The 6,743-nt window shown below is 50.8% G+C and overlaps 1 pseudogene; it reads right to left on the reverse strand.

Moving 5' to 3' along the window:
• Positions 1-762: 762 nt before the first annotated feature.
• LOC101931857 (zinc finger protein RFP-like) lies at positions 763-4,181 on the reverse strand (annotated as a pseudogene).
• Positions 4,182-6,743: the final 2,562 nt, after the last annotated feature.

The following is a 6,743-nucleotide window of genomic DNA, read 5'->3' on the forward strand; positions in this document are numbered from 1 at the left end:
TGAGACGGGAAATCTGCTCGGAGAATTTATTGACATTTTCATTCTGGATCCTCACAATCTCCTCATCCAGCTTCTCCAGCTGGGCCAGCAGGAGTCGCTCTTGTTCCACCAGGAACTGCCGCAGTTGCTGAAATTCAGACACAATCTTCTGCCTCTCGGTTTGTGTTTGTTTCTGTATGAAAATAGGGCAAGGGCTGGTCAGGGACGTGGATGGAGCCCGGGGTCCTTTCATGGAGAGCTGTGTGTGCAGGAGGCTGATTTTTCTTTGAAAATACTAAGATTTCTGACATTTCATTCTACCTGTGGGTACTAGGCAGGGGATTCTCTCACACCTTCCCCTTTGGCCCCTGTATCTCTCTGAAAGGGATGTTTCTATGTAGGTCATGGTCAGCATATTGTTCTTTATGGTTTGTGGAAATTCAGACCCAGAGCAGCAGGAGGCAGGACTCAGCACTACACTGACAGAGACACCAGGGGAGTTAAAAGAAACAAACGTTTTTAAAATGCACAAAATGTCTAGACACAGTGGACAGCACTTCACGGGGACATTCAGTTCACTTGGGGAGGATTTTTGAGCAAGCCACAGGGGCTAGACTCACCTATTGAAAGGGAAGCTTAGGGCTTGTCTACACATGAATCAAACTCAGCAATCCAATGGAGAAACACACATATAATCCCATGTTCACCAAGGCCACCAGGAGTCTGCCTCCAAACAGATCTTCCACTGCCAGTCCCTTCTGGTTCATAACAACAGGCACCTACCAGATACTCCCGGCTCTTCCCTTCTCCAGTCACTTTCAATCCCAGCAGTTTTTCTCTCTCTTCCCTCAGAGTCTTCAAATGGGCCTGGATTCTTTCCTGAAGAAACAGAAAGATTTGCGAGGTTTCATCTGGATAGTTGAGAGGTATTTGGAAGTGGGTGTTTTTCCACCCAAAACCCAAGATGACTGTGGTTCTAATCACTTTGAGACATCAGGATCACCAAGGAGATGAAACCTCATTAATGGAGACTGGGAGCATGTGACATTCAGACTCATTACCAATTCTGGTTCAGTTTTTTTAGTAATTAGAGATCTCAATTATAAGCAAGCTTTACTGGTCTTTGTGAATTGATTAGTGGTACAGAGCATAACAGGGCACGAAAATCACATGGGGGTGAATCAATAACTCTGTTTTGTAGGAGGTTTAACAAACAAAGTGATACAAATCCCAGAAGCCACTAGGGTTTCAATATGGGCTGGGATTTCAGCCCTGAAGTCCTGAGGACTGCACTGGTTGGGCAGAGCTAGTCTAAGCACCAGGGCAAACCCCCTGAGATGCCTGGAGGCCATAATTCTGGTTTGAAGCTGCACAGTCCCTGGGTTGTGGAGCACTATCCATGTCCGGTAGGGACCCAGCACTGGACGTGGCTTTGTCTGGTGCAAAAGGGAGAGGAGGAGACTGAAGATGCAGGAGGGTACACCGGTGGGAGTGGGGGGTGACAACTTCGTACAGAATGATGCACGTGGGTGGCACACTGAAAAAAGCAGTGATGGGGCCCACACAGGGTGACTGATACTGGTGAGGACGGGCCCATGCAGGCAGGTGTGGGCATGTCTGATGTTCTGAGGATGCCTCAGTGACCACCCTAATTAGACATGATTCAGATTTGTATAAAGAACGGGTTGGGGTTTGCCCTACTACTGTCCTAAAGCCTTTCTCGGGAAATGCCCCCTGGGCAGATTCCCCACAGTTCCATTCCCTGGTAAAGATCCCAGAAGCAGTGAATTCTGGGAGATTTCAAAAGGCTGCAGGTGGGACTAATGGAACCACTTCGGCTGGTCCTTGCCCACGTACACAAAAGAGCAGGTCAAACTGGCGCGGGTCAGCACCAGCCTGTGGTTGGTTTTGCTACAACCCAGTGTAATCCCAGTGGTACTTGGCATGGACCTGAGCTGTCTGGAGCCCTTTTGTGTGTGGACTGAAGGTTCTCAGGGTTCCACAAACTGTTTAGCCCAGTGATCTCCTCTACTGCAGGCCGGAAGCATCTGAATTTAATCCCACGGGAGTTAAGAATCCCAGTGAGAAACCTCCTCTTCCTGGTGGGCCTGGGACTTTTGTCAACGTGTCTCTCCCTCCTAACATAAACACTTCATCACTGGGTGGGGCTGATACTCAGCTGTCAGCATGGCAAAGTGTTTCAGGTCTTGGACTGGGTCTGGGGAGATCTAGGTTCTATGCTAAGCTCTGTCACTGACATGCTGGGTGACTGTGGGAAACTTGCTGCCCTGTTTTATGCCTTAGTTTCCCTTCCCATCTTTTATCTAGCTAGACCAGTGGTCATCTACCAGTTGATTGCAATCTACTAGTCAATCCTGGAGATTCTCCCAGTCGATCGCGATCTACGGCCCTGCCTGCCCCAGCCGTACGGCACTCCCAGATGTGGCCAGCATGCCCCCTCAGCCTGGGGTGAGGCCAGGGTTCTCTTCACGTTGCTCCTGCCTGCAAGCACCACCCCCGCAGCTCCCATTGGCCGGAAATTGGGAACTGTGGCCAGTGGGAGCTGCGAGAGTGGTTCCTGCAGAGAGGGGCAATGCGCAGAGCCACATGCCCACCACAGGGGCTCATTGGCCCCTTCCAGGAGTGGCGTAGGGTTGGGACAGCCAAGGAGCCTGACTTAGCACCGCTGCACTGCCGCCCAGGACCCGCCCGAGGTAAGTCAGTGCCGCCCAGCTGGAGCCAGCATCCCATACCCCCTCCTGCACCCTAACCTGCTGCCCCAGCCCTGACCCTCCTCTCAGAGCCAGCACCCTGTACCCTTTTTTGCACCCCAACACTCTGCCCCAAGATCAGCCCAGAGCCCCCTCCCAGACTGCAAACCCCTCGGCCCCAGCCCAGAGCCCACACCCCCACCTGAATCCCAACCTCCTGCCAAAGACTGGTGAAAGTGAATGAGGGTGGGGAAGAGCAAGCAATGGAGCGGGGGTATGGAGTGAGTGGAGCTTCCGGGGGGTGTAGATCCTGCTTTCAAGATTTGATATTTTGCATCTGTTGCCACTCTGCCAGATCATTAATTTTCTTAAGACTTTACAGAGCTGAGTGATGAGTCACACCCGTGACAGGCAACTTTCAGTGAAATTAGCCTGTAATTAAACCCCCAAGGTTAACCCATTACATTTGACAGCAGTTCCCTACCTTGGACTCCTGGGCAGCCTCATCTATGGGAACCACCGTGTGAGCGCGGTGAGCCCGGGATCTGTCGCACACCACACAGATGGGGGTTTGATCCTCTTCACAGAACAGTTTCAGAGTCTCCTGGTGTTCCCCACACACCCCGTCCCCTCCTGCTTCCTTTGCTGCTTGTAAACTCAGCCGCTTGGTGATTTCTGTGACATTTGCCAACTACCTGTTGGGCCTGAGGTTCCCCTGTTGCACAGTTTCTCCGCACTGAGGGCAGGAGGCGGCTGTATCGGATCCCTCCCAGCACTGGCTGATGCAGGCTCGGCAGAAATTGTGCCCACACTCCAGAGTGACAGGTTCTGTGAAATATTCGAGACAAACGGGACATGTAGCTTCTTCCTGGAGACTTTCCACGGGGTTCTCTGCAGCCATGGCTCCCTCTGGGCAGTGGAACAGGGTTAGTTTCAATTTCCTGAATTCACACTATGCCCCGCCTGCAGCAGCAAGGGGGTGTTTCCTTTCCTGAAACTGACTCCTGTTGTTTGATGAGAAGGAATGACCCAACCAATTTCACTCCTTGAGGCTTTAGTGAAAAAATGTACAGTCACACCTGTGACAGGTAACTTTCAGTGAAATTAGCCTGTAATTAAAACCCAAACGAGCTCCTTGCCTACAATCAGCCCCTGTGCTGGTGTAGAGGGTCACTGAGGCATCCTCCTGTGAGGATGAGCCTGCAGGAGTTGTGTGTTTAAGGCGGAATAGTCAGGCTTGGCAGAATTTTTTTTTATAATATATAATTTTGACAGATAATGTTTATTTTAAGCAATTTTTATATTTATTGATTTAAACTTTCACAGCTGCAGAACAATCTGGGTTTTAAGCATTTCATTCCAATTAAAATTTTCACGGTTGTGGGAAATTATGGGGGATCAGCCAATATTTTGGTCAGACCAGAACTACACCGCTACCTCGATATAACGCCACCGGCTATAACACGAATTTGGATATAACGTGGTAAAGCAGTGCTCCGGGGGGGGGGGGGGGGGAGGGCTGCGCCCTCCAGTGGATCAAACAAGTTCAATATAACACGGTTTCACCTATAACGCGGTAAGATTTTTTGTCTCCCAAGGACAGCGTTATATCGGGGTAGAAGTGTATTTAATGACACTAGACACTGATATTCAAAAAGTTGAAGCTTTAGAAGTGTTAAAATTGTTTGTGAGCATGTAAATCTCCTCCCTCCCCCAGCAGCTCCCCCAGGGCAATAACCCAATGCCTCCCCCACCACCAGGAGCGGCTCTAGGCACCAACTAAACAAGCAGGTGCCTAGGGTGGCAAAATGTATGGGGTGGCAAAACGCTGGGGCCCCACCTCAAGCAGCATCCTGGGCTGGATCCTGACCACCCCGGGGGGCGGTAACGAGCCTGTTCTGCCGCAGGGTGCGGCGAGGCAGGGAGCCAACTAAGTGGGGAGCGTGTCCCCGCTGCTCTCCCGCGGGCAGCGATCAACCCCCCAGGCGGGAGCAGGAAGCGCGGCCCTGCCCCGGCTGCAGAGGACAGACATCTCCTCCTCAGCTCATCCCCGCCCCTGCAAGCGGAGGAGCGGCCCATCCTCTGCAGCCGGGGCAGGGCCGCGCTATGAGCTCTGCCTGGGAGGTGTCCGCTGACAGCCGGAGAGCAGTGGGAGCCAGTAGCGTAACCCTGCCCTGGCTTCAGAGGATGGGCTGCTCCTTGGCTTGTTCGCGCCGCTCTCCTGCAGGCAGCTGCCACCACCCCCCCGCAGGCAGAAGCCGGTAGCACGGCCCTGCCCCAGCTTCAGAGGATGGGGGAACAGGGCGCCCCGGCGGTCCACTCCTCCTCAGCTTGTCCCTGCCTCTGCCTCCTCCTCCTCCTCCCCTCTGCTGCACCTCCTGCCAGGGGAGGGGAGAGGGGAGCAGAGTGGCAACCTGGGCTGAGCACAGCACATGCCGGGACCAAGGCGAAGACCAAGGATGAGGAGGGCTAGGATCCAGCAGCAGCCCCAACCCCTGGCCCTGGGAGCGGCGGTGACCGGAGATGAATCCACCTTGGGCCAGATCCACAGCAAGGTAAGAGTCGGGCCAGGCGGGAGGGTCCCCGGGACCCCTGGGGACCTTCTACCTGCTGGAGCCCCAGAGGATGCTGCCTCCCTCCCCAGCCCCTCACAGCACTCCAGTGCCTGGAGTCTCCTTCTGCCTCTCCTCCTGCAGGGGGCGAGCGACCTGGCTGAGAGGGGCAGAATCTGTCCAGCAAGCCCAGCACCTCTTCCTTGGTTCCTCCAGCCTCAGAAAGCTCTCCATTGCATGCCCGCTGGGCGGCCTCAGCGCTGGGAAAACGCGAGCAGGGCTGGGTCCAGTGTGTATTCGAGCTCGTGGGGACCTCTCACACCCCAATGACGAGCGCCTTACCTACGGCAAGTACAGTAGTGCAATAGGAGTGTGACGTGAAAAATATCATGTCACGTTATGACAGTCACTCAAATCACGATTACGTGTGTGTACTGTGCTGCCCTATCGGCGCCATTCATGCTAATTTTCGTTTCGCGGTGCCAGTGGTAATAGGGCTAAACTGTCGGGACAAAAACGAAAATGACTTTCTGGTACTGCTTACCGGCAACAAAGACAGAAATGGCAAAAAGGATCAGAAAAAGTATTTAAAAAAAATTGACTATCAAGGAGAAAGCTCTAAGCAATGCATTGAAGGTGATGAAGACTGATCGAACCAAAGATTACCTTTATCAACTGATAAAGATGAACAACAATCTGACCAAAGATTATCTTCGCTAACTGATAAAGACAAACAATCACAATCCATCCAAAGATTTACTACTTCAGCTGAAGAGTCCAGCAATGAAGAACTGTTATACAAATCTAAAACTGAAAAACAATTATTGGAAGGAGGAGAGACTGACATAGGATCGGATCCAAGTATATGGCCGAAAATAATTATTGATACAATGCGAATTATTATTGTGAAAAAAGGTCCTTCAAAATTAGATCCTACATTTGAATATCCATTTAATCAGTCGAATCGTCAATTTATGCCATCCAGTATGAAGACAAAAATGAAAAATGGGGAACAAAGTAATAGATCGTGGTTAGTGTATTCACAGACCAAAGATGTAGTTTTTTGTTTTTGCTGCAAACTGTTCTGTAACTCAGACATTCTTCTGGCAACTGCAGGTTTTAATGACTGGTGAAATTTGTATCAGCATTTGAAAGAACATGAAACATCAAAAAATCATTTACACTCATTGACAAATTGGATTGAGCTGTCAAACAGATTACGTACTGGTACAACAATCGATTCGGTACAGCAACGTCAACTAAATTCAGAAATTCTGCGTTGGCAAGTGGTGTTGGAACGTTTACTGGCAATCATTAATTTCCTAGCCGAACAGTGCCTCGCATTCCGTGGATCCTCGGATATTTTATATGAGAATAATAATGGAAATTTCTTTAAATTGGTTGAATTATTGGCAAAATTTGATAATGTTATGGCTGAGCATGTACGAAGAGTGAAAGATGGAGAGATTCACACCCATTATTTGGGTAAAAATACACAAAA

The sequence above is a fragment of the Chrysemys picta genome, chromosome 12 (genome assembly GCF_011386835.1).
Source record: "Chrysemys picta bellii isolate R12L10 chromosome 12, ASM1138683v2, whole genome shotgun sequence".
Lineage (NCBI taxonomy): Eukaryota > Metazoa > Chordata > Testudines > Emydidae > Chrysemys > Chrysemys picta.